General features: G+C 40.9%; 1 protein-coding gene across 1 annotated transcript in view; it reads right to left on the bottom strand.

The window, feature by feature from the left end:
- CPXM2 (carboxypeptidase X, M14 family member 2) overlaps positions 1-17,927 on the bottom strand; it is a 77,613-nt gene that overhangs the window by 50,699 nt on the left and 8,987 nt on the right. The gene's annotated exons all lie outside the window — the stretch shown is intronic.

Genomic DNA, 17,927 nt, shown 5'->3' with positions numbered 1-17,927 from the left:
AAGGAATACCCTTGTCTTGGGTGCCATGGTTTAGTGTGAGGTGTCCCTGCCCAGGGCAGGGAGTTGGAACTGGATGGTCCTTTCCAACCCTACCTATTCTATGGTTCTATGATTCTACTGATTTACACCAGGTGAGGATCTGGCTTTTTGAGGGTCTCAGTTATTACTGCTTGCTACATGCTTCCAGTTTTCATGGATATGCACAGTATTTCCTGCCTAGTGCCTCTCAGTACAAAATGCCAGTAAAATGGCCTTTTATTTTTCTTCCCTTTTGGCATTTACTTTTTCATCTCTTGTTTTGATTATTCTCCCCCGTACTCATTCCAAGCTACTGTATGAAGTTATGTTTCCAATTAAAATCTGTTTTGGAAACTTCAAGTACATGTTGCACAACAGCATCTGGTCCAGAGGTCTGGGACTGGGGACAGCCACGCTCTTGCTTGACTAAGGACAAAGAGGGCAATTATGAAACAGGGGCCACCTCAGCTCCAAATTGTGCAAAGCTTTGAAGAAAGAAAAGCAGATGTTACTCCAGCAGCTGGAGCTCTGGTTTTGGAAGACAAGAAGTTGGAAAGAGTCTCTTCATGATTATCAGAAAAATATCCCCTGCTCTAAAATGACCCCAGTACCACAGGATTTAAGTAAGTCCCTCATAGGGGTTGGAACTAAATGATCTTAAGGTCCTTTCCAACCCTAACTATTCTATGATTCTATGATTCATAGTGCTTAGTATATTTATCCTCAAAACAGCATGGTGAGGTGGGGAAGACCCATCTCAGGGTTTCACAGGAGGTGAATAAAACCACAGAGAAACACTTTGGGAGCACCTCAGTGGGACAACAGGGCACGATTTAGTGACTGAAATCAGCATGAGCTGGAACAGGAAAGTCTGTGTGGGGCAGAGGTGGAAAGCAGCGTCATACTTACTATTTAGACCAGGTACTGGTTAGGTTAGACTAGGATTTGCACTGCTCTGGCTTTACCACTTCTGGGCTTGGATAGAGGACAGATTTTTTTCTGCAGTTAAATGTGGGAGGATTATTGTAACTTGCACAACAGGCTGTGACAGAGACAGAAGCTGAACACCAGCAATGGATCCCAGGCCACATTTCCAATCCCCAGGCCACCCCTCCCTATCCATCCCTTCTCACTGCCTGCCTGACAGCTGGGATTGAAATCTCTTTTGTGCTGCAGTTGCTGGAGAATTCATAGGATAACACCACACAATTCCAGCCTGGTTTGTGCTGGAAGGGACCTTAAAGCTCATCCAGCTCCAACCCCTGCCACTGGCAGGGACACCTTCCACTAGAGCAGCTTGCTCCAAGCCCCTGTGTCCAACCTGGCCTTGAACACTGCCAGGGATGGGGCAGCCACAGCTTCTCTGGGCACCCTGTGCCAGCGCCTCAGCACCCTCACAGGGAAGAGCTTCTGCCCAAGATCCCATCTAAAACCCCTGAAGCCACTCCCCCTTGTGCTACCTCTACTTGCTCTTATAATAAATCCCTTTCTAGTTTTCTTGTGGGCCTCTTTAGGTACTGGAAGACTGCTTGTAAAGAGCCCAATCCTGCGCTCTATGCTTGTGTGTCACTTACATATATATGTTTAATCACTCACCAAAATGTCATGAGGATATGTACCTGAGAATCTCATCCTGGCTGTGTCTGTCAGGTGTAGTTTTGCATCGCGACGTACAAACTGGCAAAAATGTATGGTATTTCATATGTTCCTCCTTAGCACATAACAACCTAAAATCCCTCAGGAAAAATATTAAGTGTTGTCATTTCACCCTGGTATTTCTTTGTTCATCTATAGGAGAATTGTTGCATAAATCCAGGGCCAACTGTCTCCATCAGAGCCAGTAAAGATAAATGTTAAACATTTAAGTATCTTCTAAAGTACCAACAATGATCTTAGCCTTACACAGGAGACAAAATGTAGACAGTTCCTCAGTTTGAAGAGCTTTCAATCTAATTATCCAAAACAGAGAAGAGACAGGATGTATAAGGGAAGCCAGAGGAAGGAATAATTTGTTGGATTTTTGTTTCATTGGCTGATTGTTTTAATTGCATTTCCTTAGAGAGTGTTTCATCTTTCATCATACTCCAAGTGGAAGAAGTTTCAGGCTCTGACAGATCTCTACTGGGAATATATTGCATAGCTGGGAACCGCCTGCCTTTCTTTAACAAGAACCTCAAGACAGGTTTGGAAATCAATCTCATGGTGTAATCCCGCAAACACTTTTGCACTTTGGTGTATTTTGCTCTGTGAACAGTGTAGCATTCCCAGGCACTCAAAAGCTATTCAGAAGTACTTGCACCAAGCAAGAAAAACAAGCTGCTTTTATATACTCAGCTCATAAAATATCATTTAATGCCATCTTTATACTGTGCCTAACAAGGCTGAGGAGCAATCCATAGGTACTGCTAGGAGTCAATAAGAGTAGAAACAAAGAGAACAGGCAGATCCATCTGCAATGGATCCCCTAAAGCTCTGTCTCTTCCACATTGTTTTTCACACCCCGTTCTCTGCTATTGAACAGAAGCAATGGCTGTGGAGCTGCCCTGGGGACAGCCAGCACATCATTACTCCATTGCTCTCTCCAGCATGGAGACCTGTTTTCATGCACCATTTGTGAGCCTGCCAGCTTCCTGTCCAAAGTGACCTGCAGTGACTTACACCTGGCAGTCTATGTACGAGAAGCGGGTTTGGTTTTATTCAGGCTGAAATGTTACTAATTGACTATAAAACTGGCATATTCTTGGGCTGCCTGTGGATTTCAGGGAGGGTGTCTTAGACTGCAAGATGAGTATTTACAGGCTGGAAAGTCTGCCTGCATGTATTTGTGTGTATTATCTCTGTTTCTAGAGAAACTGAAGCCTAATAATAGACTCAAAAATGTTCTATGGGTCTCAGATAAACACGCCTGACTGCTCTTTATTTTTCAAGAATGAATTATTTGTATTGTCTATGAACGCATCAGATTAACAGGCCAATATTATGAAATGCTCAATTTAACCAGAAGTTTCAATGAAAGGAAGATTGAGCTTTAAGAGTAAGCAAGAGCCCTATGATACGGAGTATAGATACCTTTGATGAAAACTGTGCAATGCATTGTTAACAACATGCTGTCTTTTCTCAGTGTGGTCAAGCCTTGCAATACGTTAGCTGAAATCATTAGGATCTTTACCATCAGTTCAATGGTATCCAGGATTTTACTTTTTACTGTTATTTATATAAACTAGTAGTAGAACACCTAAGTTGCTTTCCCTTAAAGTGAACTAGACTTGAAGCTGGAACTTCACTAACATACCAAATCACACAAAGACCTTATTTTCTTTTAACTTGGTAAGAAAAAATCAAGTATTTTGCTCCAGTACTTGACTGAAAATTAATGGAAAGCATTCCTTAGCCCCTCTTTTTCCAGTGACCATCCCAAACCAGGAACAGAGCAGCAGGATTCTCCATAAAAGACCATTGACCTTTAGATGTTTCTGTGTGCACAGTTTCGCGCAGGAATGATATTCTTGGAGTCATCCAGCCTATTGTTTTCAGTAGCTTTGATGTATGGAATTTGTGCTGTTTTCCACAAGAGAAGACCTTTGATTTTGCTTTTAAATGAAATTATGTCTTTTATTCATAGCCATAATATTTGACTATTAACACATTAGGCATATTATTTTTTTCCACGTGCATATGAACTCCAGCATCTATAAAGGGATGAAAACAGGAGCATATTAGACCAAAACATCAATCTGGAATGCACAAAAATATTTGGGGTAAGTTTTTCAGTACAGCCTCATCTGACTGACTTCAAGTTACTCAACACAACCCAGCTGAAGTCATTTCACTACAGAAAAGAAAATGTCCTGAGTTATACTGTGACTTTAACTTCAGCTAAATTATTTTGTTGGGGTGTGTGTCTCCTGTTTCTTAAAGGTACTAGGGGGTTGTCCTGGGTTTAGCAGTATCAGTCAACTCAGGACAGGGGTTAAAACTTAAACAAGGGAAGTTTAGATTGGATATAAGGAGGAAGTTCTTTACTGTGAAGGTGGTGAGGCACTGGAATGGGTTGCCCAGGGAAGTCGTGAATTCTCCATCCCTGGTGGTGTTCATGGCCAGGTTGAACAGAGCCTTAGTTGACATGGTTTAGTGTGCGGCGTCCCTGCCCATAGCAGGGGGGTTGGAACTGGATGATCTTAAGGTCCTTTCCAACCCTAACTATCCTATGATTCTATGATAACCAGTACAACCTGCTTTTGAAAAGCATACAGGAAAAGAAACTGATTCCTGGCATTCATCAAGACTACCGTTTATAAAGTATTGTTTTAATGCATTTTATTTAACTTTAAGAAATCTTTGCTATAACAATGAAAATTGCCACACAATCAGTAAGACTTCCTGAATGATTTTGTATTCTCCCTGCTAGCTTGACAAACCCTTGCAGAAGCTAGAGAAATTAAGCAGCATAAATAATCAGGGCAGTTCATGCCTCATAGATACAACTGGAAATGATCAAGTTATTTGGTTATTTTTTTTAACTGGTTGACAACACAATCATTATAAAATATAGGAAATTCAAGTACGGCTTTCAAAGACATTTCAAACCACATCCTAGGTACATAAAAACTTACTAACATAGTGCATCTAATGCATTCATGTTTTAGAGCAACTGAAAAGCAAGCATTAAGCTTGCAAATGCAGGGAAGAGCCTGAGGTATGGACATTTCTCTTATCCTGGCCCATATCCAAACATGATTTCATATGTGATTTGCAACCACAAATAGGTATTCACATGCCATTAATAAGATGTCTGGTTCAAATTAGTTAATCCATTCCAAGACCTAAAAAGACACAGAGCTTGTATTTAGACTTAATGACATTTGTATCTTGAAGAGTGTTACTGTGAGGTTTCCATTTCAAAATTGCTTTCCTATTAGCTATGTTAAATAGCTGTATCTCAGTGCCCATTATTTTCAATTATGCATCTATTAGCCAGACTGGTGATTGCATCCGAGCTAAGGACAGCAAAGCATTTCTGACACATCAACACTGTTAGCAATCACCTCTCCCTTGAAGTCAGGAAGAGCAAACATTTGAGATTACTTCAGTCACAATCTTACCTCTGAAATCTGAATTTACCGGTTATAATTTAGGTTTTGCTGTACTAAGAGCACTATCTAAAGCTATCCCTTCTCAAGCCAGCATCAACTCAAATTGCAGTCTCAGCATGGCTCTGTACAAGGGTATTAGCCCAGGTGTGGGAGCAGTTTCAGCCTCAGAATGGCTGTGTCCTACTGATGCAGCATCTTCCACTGAAGATGGTGGTCAAAAAGCCCACCTTCTGCAGAGCCAGCTTGGTGGTCCTTACACCTGTGGTGTAATTACAGCTGCTCTGTAGCTGTTCTTTATGATAAAGCTGTATCAGCAGGCATTCTTAGAAACATACTAATTCTCTAGGTAGAAGACAAATGTATGAGCAGGGCAAGGAAAACACTTCTGTTCATCTTTATTAATTATTAATTATTTTATTTTCATCTGGTCTAAGTAAAGATTGTCAGATAAGTACAGATTGTCTTTATAGTTCTTGTATCTAATAAGTATGCATTTAGGAAATCAGTCTGTACTGTTCTTTTGGAGGCACAGCAGACAAATGATTTTAAATAATAAAGAATATTTGTCATCAATTTAGGAATATGGTTAGTTTCTCAAACGGAAAGAAGAAAAGAAGCATCATGTTTCCTCTTCAGTTATATTTTGAAGAGCCATACTCACAATCCTCCTCAATTCCTGCAAGTCTGTGCTTGTCTCATGCACAGTGATACTCAAATCTAGAAACGGAGAAATATCAGCCTTGTGTAGTCTAACAGTCTCCTTGATATTTGTGGGCAGAATGTACCCTGACTATTCATTTTTGATGATTCTAAATGTGCTTTAGCTCCAAGAGCTTTGTCATTTTTAAATACAGAAGAATCCCCTTGCACTTCAAAATATTTCTTTGGGGAGGAAGGATGTTACACTGCAGGGATACAGAAGTTCAGAGAAGACAAGAGGAGGTCAAGGCAGAGCTGACAGTGAGGTAACACAGAATTTTCTCTATGCAAAGAATGGTCTTAGTTCCAGGATTTTTTGTTGTTGCTGTTGGTATCTGTAGCCTTGCATTTGGGGCTTGAGCTTGCACCACCAAAGTTAACAGAACATCACTGTGACAAATATGAAGACCTTATCACTCTTCCAGTGTAACTAATTTAACTAACGCATTTCCATCAAACTATACACTACCAGTATGATTTTCAGTAACACAACATATCTCAAGTTATCACTGCGTTCAGCAGCAACAGGCGATGAAGTCTCATTAAAAATTGTCATAGAATCATAGAATGGTTTGGGTTGGAAAGGACCTTAAGATCATCCAGTTCCAGCTCCCCTGCCATGTGCAGGGATGTCTCACTGGTCGGTTTAGGGAGTCAAAACCACGTTGCACATCTTGGCCTTAGCGTGACTGGAGCTTGGCCAAGTCAGTGGATGATGGTAGCTAACAGGCATCTACAGCAACAGAGGTGATCTGTCACTTGGGAAGGGAAGCAGGTGCCAGAATGGTGTCCTCTAGGAGCTACTTCTATTTCTAGTAACAACCTATCACTGTAATTAATACCAGTTTCTTTTCTTTAAACCCATTTGCTCATGAGGCTTGGCTATAAACTTGTCCCTTCATTGGAGACCTTATTCTTTGGGGACTCAACACATATCCTGCCAGCACAAAATATGGTCAGATATCTCCCCTGGCAAAATCCCATGTAATAAGACAGATTTAGTTTTAGCTTTTGATTCCCTGTTTCTTTTTCTGGGTTACCCCAGGGTAGATGCAGAATTTAGCTCTTGTTTAAGCAACACAAATGTATAGCTAACGATGAAGATGCAAATCTGTGAAGCTACTGATATAGGCAAGTTAAGTTATACACGATTAAGCGTATACTCTGGTGGATGAAGATTTTAACGCTTTTTATACTATTCATAGTATTCTTTGACATTTATAGTCTTGGACAAAAATTCTTAATGAGGTCAATATAATAAATCCTCCCCTAAAATGTATTTTTAGAGCTTTTCCTATGAAAAGTGTGGCTGATAATTCATTTTTCAACAACAAAACTTTTAAAGGAAACTCCATCAGTCCAATTGCTTTGTCTTACGTAATACTTAGGTCACAGGTATGCAAAATATTTTAATATTGTAATGCACCTGAAAGGCGAAATAACAGTAAAAGCATATTTCTGCTGACATGCTGCTTGCTGAAAACACCTTTGCATTGCTGTTCTGTGACAGTCTTTGTGGGGGCTGAATTAAACAGAACAAGGTTCTCCATTTTCTAAATAGTTTGTTATATTTACAGTATTAGGACATTTGTGGGGGGAACACGGTCTAGCTAAAACTTGCTGTTTTGACAATGCAATTGTGGAAGGGTGAGATTTCCACAGATGTTCATGAGTCACACTCCATACGTGGTATGGCTCAGCTTTTCCCTGGAAACAGCTCTATGGATTTCAGTCTGAGCAGTATTCTGACTTTGTTCATGTCTGATGTGTTGCTATCAATACATACTGGTTTCATTTCTGGCCTGAGTTCAGGCCACCAGTCCCCATGCACCCCAGATTAACTGAAGCAGTAGAGGCAGATGAAGGTTCTTCAAGCACACACAGTTTGCTTTTATTTGCTTTTTCTTACAAACTCATTCCCAGGGCACTAAAAGAACAGAGCAAGCAATGTGCACTTACAACAAATCCCCTATATAGAAGTCAAAATACTGAATTATATTCTCAGATCAAAGATGAAATAAAAGATTAAACAGATGCCAAAATTTTGTCTCCTAAGTCAACATTAATTGTTCTCTAATGCTGCATCAAAGCTGTATATTTTTCTAGGACAAGTAGCAAATACTGCAAGGGGTTTAAGACGTCGGGGACTTCACTCAGAAGGAAGGGCAGTATTTATCACAACACTGCAACATAAGCTTTTTCTATTATTAGTAATATTCTATTATATTAATATTATTATTCCTATTCTATTATCTTAGTATTATTATTACTATTCTATTATAGTAATATTTTATTACAATATATGTTTATCCTATGGTTGCTGTTGAAGATTTGAAGAAAAAAGCCCCAACAAAACCCACAAACACTTTTGGTTAGAAGCCACAAAACCCAGCTCTGTCAGAGGTCTGACCCAAAGCTCCTTTGAGTCAGCAGGCACATTTTCATTGGCTCTAGGTGAGGAAAAAGCCTAAGTGAGAGTCCCATGAATGTTACCCATTTGATATCCAGAGCTGTGTTTGATGATCAGATATGCCTCTTATTTGCATCCATCTTTTCCGGGGCTGTTTCTGGGCCAAGGGGCTGTGCTTTGATATCCTGTTAGCCTGTGAGGATATACTTTTTAATCCTATCTTGCTCACCAGGCACTGCTTTGTCTTCCAGGTATACACACTCCTTTCCCTGCTAAGGCTCTCACCAGAAGATTTGCTGCCATGGTCTTTCTTGTCTTGAGTACTACCCATGCTTCAAAAACTGAACCAGATCTTTAGGAATGGAGGGAGTTACAGAGAAGTTGCAAACAGCTCCTGCCTGATGGCAAAAGGCCAGTCCAGGACAGGGAAGGCGCTCTCCCATGGTGCAGACACCAAACACTTCCATGCTGTCTATATGCCACCTAAACACAGTGCACCAGAGAGAAGGACTGGGCACAACCATCACTTGAAAAGTTGCAGGGTACAGACTCCACGCAAGGGTAAAAGTGTCTATGCTCCTCCTTCCAAGTTTGAGGGAAAATGCAAGGATTAAAGGCAAATAAAGAATAAATTAAGAATTATCTTGATCCTTTAGGTCAGGTCTGACATGAAACCGAGCATTTCTGAGATTCACAAAGTGCACTTTTTATTGCATTATTATTCACATTTTTGCTCCCTCACAAATCCGGGTTGCGGCTGGTTCTAGATACAGCAAAACAGCACACTTAGCAGGGAGAGCTTCTATTATTCCTGGCACAGCTGGAAGCAGGAAGCTCCAGAAAGCCTGCTCTTTGTGAGTTTGCTGGCCAACCTTTCAGACTCATGAGGCTCATCCAGACTCCAGATACCATACACATTCCCTGAGCTGCCCACTGCTGCCATTGTGTTGCCTGCTTAGGAGACAATCTGATTTATGATGTGGACGATGCAGGAGCCTAATCCCACATGGACAAAGTCAGCATCCTTGGGCACAAGAAGCATCTCCCATTTTAACTCCTGACTCTGTTTCTTGCTGCCTGTGGTCCTGCTCAGGAGGAAGAAGCAACCACAACCATACATGCCTCAGGCATCAGCCTCCTCCAGGTAGAGGGATGTTACAGCTGAACCCAGGTCAATAGGTGTGGAAACACTGTCCATAGCTCTTGTATGCCTTAAACTGCTTTAATTTCTCTTTTCCCATGCCTTTTTATGAGAAGAGAAAGGCAGAGGAAAGGGAGGTGCATGCAAGCAACCCAGTTTTCCTGTCTTGCTGCCCATGGGAACATCACCTTGCTGACCTGATACGGGAAAGAATGAGGATGGGAATAATATTGCAAACCTGGCCATGGTTCCCAGGCCATTAACAGAAGAAAGAATGTGAGGACAAGCTGCATTCAGTGCAGTCTGAATTCACTGTAGGCATAGCTCCAGGAAAGGTTTCCAGATGCTCGTGATACAAGGTACCCTCTGATCTGTATCCAAACCTGACAAGTCCTCCGCTTTCTCTACAAAGGAGTATGTGTAGTCATTCTGAAAGAGACATATTATTACCTTTAATGGACAAAAAAACCTCAGCCTGAAAAATATCATATCGATATGATACTTTTTATTGAGTTTTGACTAAGGCTGAATTCTGTGCCATTAATTTTAACACGTCTCCTCTGATGTTTTTCTGAAGCACAGGATGAAGGCTTTCTGTAATTCCAGCTAAAGCCACAAAACTGAGTACAACCATCAAAAATGAGAACCATCCTTTTTATTCCCACAGCCAAACAAGTGGATTCAGCCAAACAATGGAGAAAAACCTTGAGACAGACCACTTACACAATGGCTGGGTATAGGACTAAAATTACCATTAGAAACGTATATCTGTCCAATGTCTTCATGCCAGAAATAGCTTAAAACATCAAATCACTGCAATATTCTGCAAGACCAAAGATTCTACAATGAGAAAATTAAATGTGGCCATTAGAAATGAGCACTGAAACTTAGAATACTATTAACAAGTACAAAATCAAGACAGAAAATAGCTACTTTCTTAAGGTACATCCCTCCCTCTCTCAATAAAGGGGATATCTTAAAAATGCTAAAGTTTAACCACATTAACAGCCCCATTTGAGTGTATTTTACTAAGAATAGTAAAACTGCATAAAACCCGTTATATGAGTATAAAATTGGCTCATGGTGCAATTATTTTCCTCCCTCTCTATGAAAGCTATAGTAGTAACTTTATACAGAAGTAAATGTATCCATAGTGAGGTATAGCACATTCACTTTGCAGTTGTACAGAGTGACAGCAGAGTCATGAAATTCCTTACACATAAATAACCTGGAAAAAGTCCATAACTCTGGGCCTTGGAAATACACATCTACCAAGAATTTTGCCAGTTTTAAGGATTTTGGAGTAGAGACATATTTTTGGAGCAAAATAGGGATCCCAGGTGGCACAAGGAAGTATCCAAGTGGGAAGACAGGAAAGGGGCTGTATATGCTCCATCAGGAGGATCAGAATTGCACACGTGAGGTTATATCAGACTCAGTGGTGAAATACGCATGAACAACTTCAGCAGCTCTCTAAAAACACCTGATTTCACTGAGATGGATGGCACTATTATGAAATGACCCAGTTTTCACTCTCCTAAGCACACACACGAAGCCCACACACATAGAGCAAGAAAAACTTGAGAGATTGTAAAGGAGTTCTCATTAGTAGTGACAAGCCATTAAATTTTCTTGCCATTACTATAGTTACCTCTACTCCTAAGTACTAAATTTACACTTGAGAAATGTAGTCACTTCCAGGTCAGTAGTACTTAACATTACTTAACTTTTAATCAAGTTAAGCATAGTCTGAACTATGTTTCTTTCACTTTTTTATAAGGCAGAAAATGCGCTGAAAATGATACTGAAACAGCTGTATTAGCTTCCTTTGATGAAGCAGTCCAAAGTCTAACACAAATAAATCAGAGATGAAGATAGAACCACTTTTCTATTCAGTTCTGTATTTCACAGTAGGCTGTTTTCTACCCGTTTAGCTTTCTGACTGAGCTCTTGATGTGCGCCAGCAAACTTGAGAGCCAGTGTGATGAAGTAGTATGAGCAGCAGACAGTCATTAGTCATCTTAGCTGTGAGCTGGAATGTCATCTTTCATTTTTTCATGATTAAAACTAAAAATACCCATTTACCAACAGAACGTAGAAGTCTTCTCTTCTCCTGTATATTCTATTCACAGCATATTCTGCAGTGAGACCTGGTTAACAGGATCATCTTTCTGAAAGTCATTCCTCCCCTGCTGCTCTGTGGAAAAATAGTCAATTTTAAATCTTCCCAAAGAATATGCTGCTGACCAGAAGTGACATTAAACTTTGCCTCTTCTGCATGTAGAAACACACATAGCTGCAAACACGCCTCCATGCACAATCAAGAAGACCCTCAAAGATGGCCTGACCACTTCAGCAGAGGTTTCCATCATACCCCAGCACCTAATTGTATTTCTACCCCTTGCAATTAATATCTTTCCTCCTCTAGAAGCAGTAATTCTTCTGCAAGGAAGCATCACTGGAGGTGGAAATGGTTGTTCGAGCTTCAGAGTTTATCTGTGAGCCGTCACACTGCACAGGCTGGCCTTAGTTGCTGCCTAGTCCTTGTCCAGGTTGCACATCTGGGCTAAATACTCGACCTATATAGAGAGCCTGTGACAGGAAATACCTAAAATCTATCCAGCTTGGTTTTAAAACCTTTTATAAAGCGCAAGTCTCTGTTTTATGCAGACCTGGGGTGTCTGCTCCAGCAGCAAGTTCAGACATGTATACCTTTTTTCTAACATCACATCTATTGTTATTATTTCACATGAAACAATAAGAGGAATGAATAAAACCAAACACTTCTCATAAAGCATAGAAGCCACCGTAGTGCCTGGAGCTATTGCTCAACGATTTCAAACGGAAGTTGCGTGGTTACAATTAACCTGAAGTCAAACTTCCCATCCCTGAAAAGGAAATCAGGTTGTATTTCCTAGAGCACATTAAAAGGAAGTTTAGTTGGCTTGTTTGCTTTGCACTGGACTTTCTTATTCTTAAATGCATGGTTGATCCAAGTCTAGCTCTAAGACAGTACTAAAGAGTCAGAAGTGGCTAATACATTTAAAGCCCAAACGAGTGGAAAACTCTTTCAGTGAAGGGATCAAAAATTGGCCAAATGCACACAGAAAACAACCAGAGGTTCTTCAGATATACCCAGAAGTGCTGAAAAGCAAAAGATTTGGGAATTCACATAACAGAGCTTTCTTCTTTCCTTTAATGCACCCTATGTCCAACAGTTGTACCCTTGAGAAGCACCCTGAAAGCAGAGTATTTAACAGTTTGAAGCATCAGGAAGTAAAACTTCACAGAACAATTAAATCTCTAAGATTTGAGAAAATCAAATCCAGGCCTGGATTGAAAACCTATAAACATAAAGACAGCATAAAGAGCAAGAGTGGAATTGCCGGGATGGAAGGAGGGATGCAGAAGGCATGCTTTGCCTGGGAACAGGGCTGTGACTGCCATTTGGGCTCACAGTGGAGACACGAACCCCAGGGCAGCACAGGAATCCCATTGGAAAACGCACCATTGATGAAGAAATCTAAGGACAGAGCCCAGTTTGCAAAAGCAATGAATTATCCATGTTTTTGAAGGAACTCATAAAACACACGCACTCTGCTGTCAGGCTCTCCCTTTCCCACATTTCACCTGCTGTGCTTCCCATGAGCTTTTGCTCATCTTCCTCAAGGATTTCAGCTGCTAAACAATGTTTTAGCTTTTGCTTGTCCATTGTGAAGATGGCGCTTTGCACACACCATAGTCCCTCCTTTTCACTTCCCCCTCTCTACCTGCCCTCAAACCACTCAGGGAAGAGCCTATTTAGGGAGCTAAAGAATAAGATTAAATGAAAAATGCCTGAAGCCCAAGCGAGCACCAGGATTCTGTGGGTTTAGGAGCTTTATTCTTAATATCTTTTTAATTTTGAGCATTCACCATTGTCACAAGCCTCGAGCTTCCTGCCTGCAGGAAATGTGCTAAAAATACCATGAGAAAGACATGGCTCTTGCTATTTCTGAGCTGATCAGAAGGAAGAACTGGAGGTTCAGCAGGGAAGCTGTTATGAAGCTCCGGCTCCATGCTACAGAACTGAAATAGTTCAAGCAAGGTTCAGACAAATATCTCGCAGGGTGGGCACCTCTCCAACTCAAATGAGTGAGTGTTCAGAGGTCCTTCCGCCCTATTCCAGCTTCCTACGATCTTGCAGCTTTATGCAGCCCGCAAAAGATTCCCAAAATCCAGTCTGTCTAAACATCCTTTCTGCTTTGTTTAACAATTCAGCCCTGGTCCAGCAAAGGCTCATAATCAGAAGCTGAACATTTAACACATAGGAGGCTTCACTGATTCAATGCTAAGTGTGTCAGGCACTTCAAACGATATGAAATGTGAGTTATCAGAGAGTTTGATATTGCATGTCTGCTTGATCAAGGCTGAAAGCCCAGAGATCCAAAGCGAAGGCAATGCATTTACCAGCCTGTGGACTGCTCAGGAGAACACTCAAATAAACCCTAGTCTCTGTTATTTGCCCAGTGAGGTTTGCCATCCTTTCCCTGGAGAAAGGAGTCATGCTAGCAACAATACATGCTGTCACCATGCCTCCACTGCAAAACATGAATATGCTAGTGTGAAAAGTGCAGGTCATTAATTGGGGATTTATCATTAACTCAACTGCTGCCCTGGAGAGTCCATCCTCCTTCCCACCCACAGGAGCTGGAAGTATTTGCTAAGCAGAGGTATACTGCACTTGAAAAGCTGTGGACTAGAGAAAGCTTGGAGATAAGCTACCCTGAGGATTGAAAAAGAATATCTTTAACTTGCTAATTGGGAGGAAAAAGTCTGATTCAGAATTAATGAACAGAATTATGGAGTGGTTTTGCAGAACAGTAGTGCTATTTTCTCTCCTCTTTTTCAGAGCTCTGTGGTATTTTAGCTGCCTAACTCCATACCAGCACTTTTTGATCATAATCTGAAAACTTTCCCATTCTATTCCTTTTCTGTGTAAGGGCTCCTCATGTACAATTGCCATTTGACTGGCATTCAAGCATCAAAGCCCCCCAAAGTACATATTTGGTGTTGGTGTATTACTAATATCAAACAATTCAGATGTGTCTGCAGTATTTTGTGTTCCACATGCTACTAGTCCTCATCATGATTTGGATTATTTAGAAAGCAGACCTGTAAAACTTTACCTCCCCACCCCTTTTTGCTTGATAGTTTAAAATAACACTAATACTTTCAGCTGCAAGTTGAGAGCTTTGCTTCTTGTTCATTGTGGACTTGAGCTATTGCTTGCAGACAGACATCACTCTCCTTGTTGTAGAAGTGTTTTCAGGTCCTAAGCAACAGGCAGTAGTCTTGCAGAGGAAATGGGTCAAGAATATATTATCTTTCATATTTTCTTCTCTTTTAAGGTAAAGAATTCAGTTGTCCAGGCAGACAACAGATGCTATACCTTGTGATTTCAGTGGCCAGATACCTCAACCCTCATTCCTCCTGGGCTGCAAGTTTGGCAGCTGAGGAATTTATCCATTTTCTTCTCTGAGCTCATGCATCCCACCCATCTCTTGTCCTCTGCAGTACCTGGGCTCATTTTGTCAGTATTTCCAAAGGTCTTTGAAAGAGCACTCATAGCTTCTTGCCTCTATTTATGACTCACCAATCATCTGTTCCACTACAAGATGGAAACAAGATTTTTTGGGGGCCTCTTTTTGTCACTTGCATGTACTTAATGAAAAACCTGATGCAAAGGAGCTGGACCAGATGTGAGACACTCATCTGAGGAGCCTGCAAGAGTTTTGGACTGAAGTCCTCTGCTGGGATCCTAAAGCATTCAGAAGAGCCGAAGGAAGAATGTGTCTGCCAAAAGAGCTGTAAGACATTTTTCTCTTTGTCTTAGCTTGGGTGTGTGCTGGACTTTGGCTACAACTGGCCTTGGCTACTTGTCTCCTCAGCCCTCTATGCACTAGCAACATAAGAATTATCACCTTACCTTAGTGGACATGCATGTCCCCATGCTCTTGGGTCACCTGTATCTTGGAGCAAATCTGAGTTCAGGTTTACCATGGGAAATTCCAGCCTTCCCTCCATCCATGTATACAAGCCATCTATAACCCAGACATACTTTTGGCAGAGTTTTCAATGGAATTTTTGCTCAGAATTTGAAGTGAGTAAAAAAAGTGCAGTTTAAATACTCAGTGGGATAAAACTGGGTCTATCCTTTGGGACAGGGAACTTGCCATCCAGCTTGTGGTGGCAAATGTTATTCTAACTGTTTCTGGAATATTTTCTGTAACTTTTCAGTATATAAGCAATTAAGGGGGGAAAGAGAAAAATCATGTTGTTATAAGCTGAAGTTTTAGGTTCTGTTTTTAGGCAAACACATAAGAAAGGCTGTTTGGCTGAAATGGAAGTTTCTGTTCTAAGTCAGTGAAAGATCACTGGGAGGGTTGAGATCTGGTGCCATGTTCTGACATCCTCTGTCATGTGTATGGGGCAAACTCATTACACTATAGAAAATTATCCTGGGGGAAAATAGAGTGTATTGAAAGCAAATCCGGCATAAGGGTGGTTATAATGGTGAGTGCTTACATCCAGATTTGAGATCAGCTCTTCTAAGATACTTTGAAGTTTTCCCTGCATTTGACAGATGTTTTAGGAGGACCCTGAAAGTAGAGGGGAGCCATAAACCTGTCACCATAAACCAATTTATTTCTGAAGAAGAGAACATAAAAATACTCTAATTTCTGGGAAAGAATGAGAAAGATGGTTTTCAGTTGCTCCCATTGCAAACAACACTGTCTCCCAGCACACCGTGATGATTAATGCACTCAGGCAGTTTACAGTAAATCTTGGATGTGTTAGAGGAAGGAGATACTTGGCCTTGCTCTGTGCTCTTATGTCAAACATAACTCCCCTTGAAATGGGAGACTGTTTTGCTTTCTAAAGTTCTTATGAGGAAACAGGTAAAAGGCAAATCTAGGGACAACGGAGACTGCAGAACTCCTGAACCCCTCCATAGGCCAAAGAAAAACAGAAGTCAAGCAGGAACATTTGGGGTTCCCCCTCAGGTTTCCTTTTAGGTCCCAGCCAGGAGGATCAATCTTGTAGAGCCAAAAAGAAGGGAAATGACAAGAAAACTACTAAATTCGTGATGCATGAGAATGCGAGGAAGATATCATCTACAGGAAGCACTGAAGCTCCATGATCTAAGTAAGCAAATTAGATTTAGGAAGCTCTGTCAGCCGCTGTCTGGATGAGATACTGAGGTCCAAAAGAAAGAACAACTTAAATACAGGTCTCTGGTGCTTTAGCCAATTGAGTCCCATTATAGAACAGGTGAATGCTGTACCTAGTAGTGTCTCCTGGGTGGTGAAGATCTGTCTGCCATGTACTAGGATTCAAAACTAAGCATTTGTCTGTCCTGAATGGATCAGTACACTGTAAACTTAACCAACATAACAAGCTCTGGGAGGAACATGGCCATCAGACAAGGCAATGGAACAGGATGTTTCCCTTTATCTGATTTCAAACGACGCCCCAGATGGCTAAAGCACCCACATGGCTGTCATGAACACACATCTCATAGGGAAAGTTGCTGAACATCAACCTACTGACGTACATGGGTGCTATCAGCCCATGCTGCAGGAGATACTTCTTTTCTCATGAACATCAGAAGGAGCTGAATGGAGGCTGGAGGACAAAGATGAGTATTTGTACATTTTGGTATTTGTATTAGCTTTCAATGAATGAAATAGAGAAATATCAATTGGTTTCCATCACCACCACCAAAACAATCACTACCTGTGGCTGTATTTCTAAGGATAGGAGCTTAGATTGCAATCTGTTGTTAAGCACAAAAATCATACCTCTTTCAAAACTCTCATCTTTTTAGAAGTTTATAACTATAAAAATACACTTAATCCTTTAATATTGACTTCATGAATATCTACTTTGTGTTGTTAGTTGAACTGGGTCATTGGGAGTCATTTTGATTACAGAACAACACTATTGCCAGGCACATACCTCACATAATTCACAAGCAGCTCAAGACTGACGTACAGTTATACAAGAAGTCTGTCAGGCAATTCATTAAAAACAACAAAGGAAAAGATAAACCACAAAATAAATCTGTGATTAACCAAAAACCAAAAGCCACAAAGGTGCTCAATTAATGAGGTTCACTATTCATTTTGAGAGTAATATGTTTTATGTAGCCAGAAACTGCAGAGTAAATGCATTATGTAGTAGCAGACAGAAGTAAGAAGACATGCAAGCTCCCAGTACATGAGTTATGTTTCTATTACATTCCTTGCTTGGACTGTTCGATGCAGCAGCACTTTTGCAACTACACTATCCTGCTAATGCTTGTGTGAAAGCAGTAGCAGAACTGGGTTTACTGTTATTTGCAGACCTGTACATTTACAGGATTCCCACACTGTAAATAACCACAAGCAACCAGGGGATTAATCCTAATTCTGGGAGCTTCCACTATTAAATAAGATACTCAATTCATCCATGAGCAATAGTTACTGGAAGTCATTATGGTCTGCTGAAGCTTGCCAGAGTTTTTGTGATTTTCTGCACTGCC

The sequence above is a fragment of the Pezoporus wallicus genome, unplaced genomic scaffold (assembly GCF_028554395.1).
Source record: "Pezoporus wallicus isolate ANWC-B61680 ecotype Strahan unplaced genomic scaffold, APGP_CSIRO_Pwel_v1 contig_8188, whole genome shotgun sequence".
In the NCBI taxonomy this organism is placed as follows: domain Eukaryota; kingdom Metazoa; phylum Chordata; class Aves; order Psittaciformes; family Psittacidae; genus Pezoporus; species Pezoporus wallicus.
Note: the sequence above shows the minus strand (reverse complement) of the source record. Positions and strands in the feature narration are given on the sequence as shown.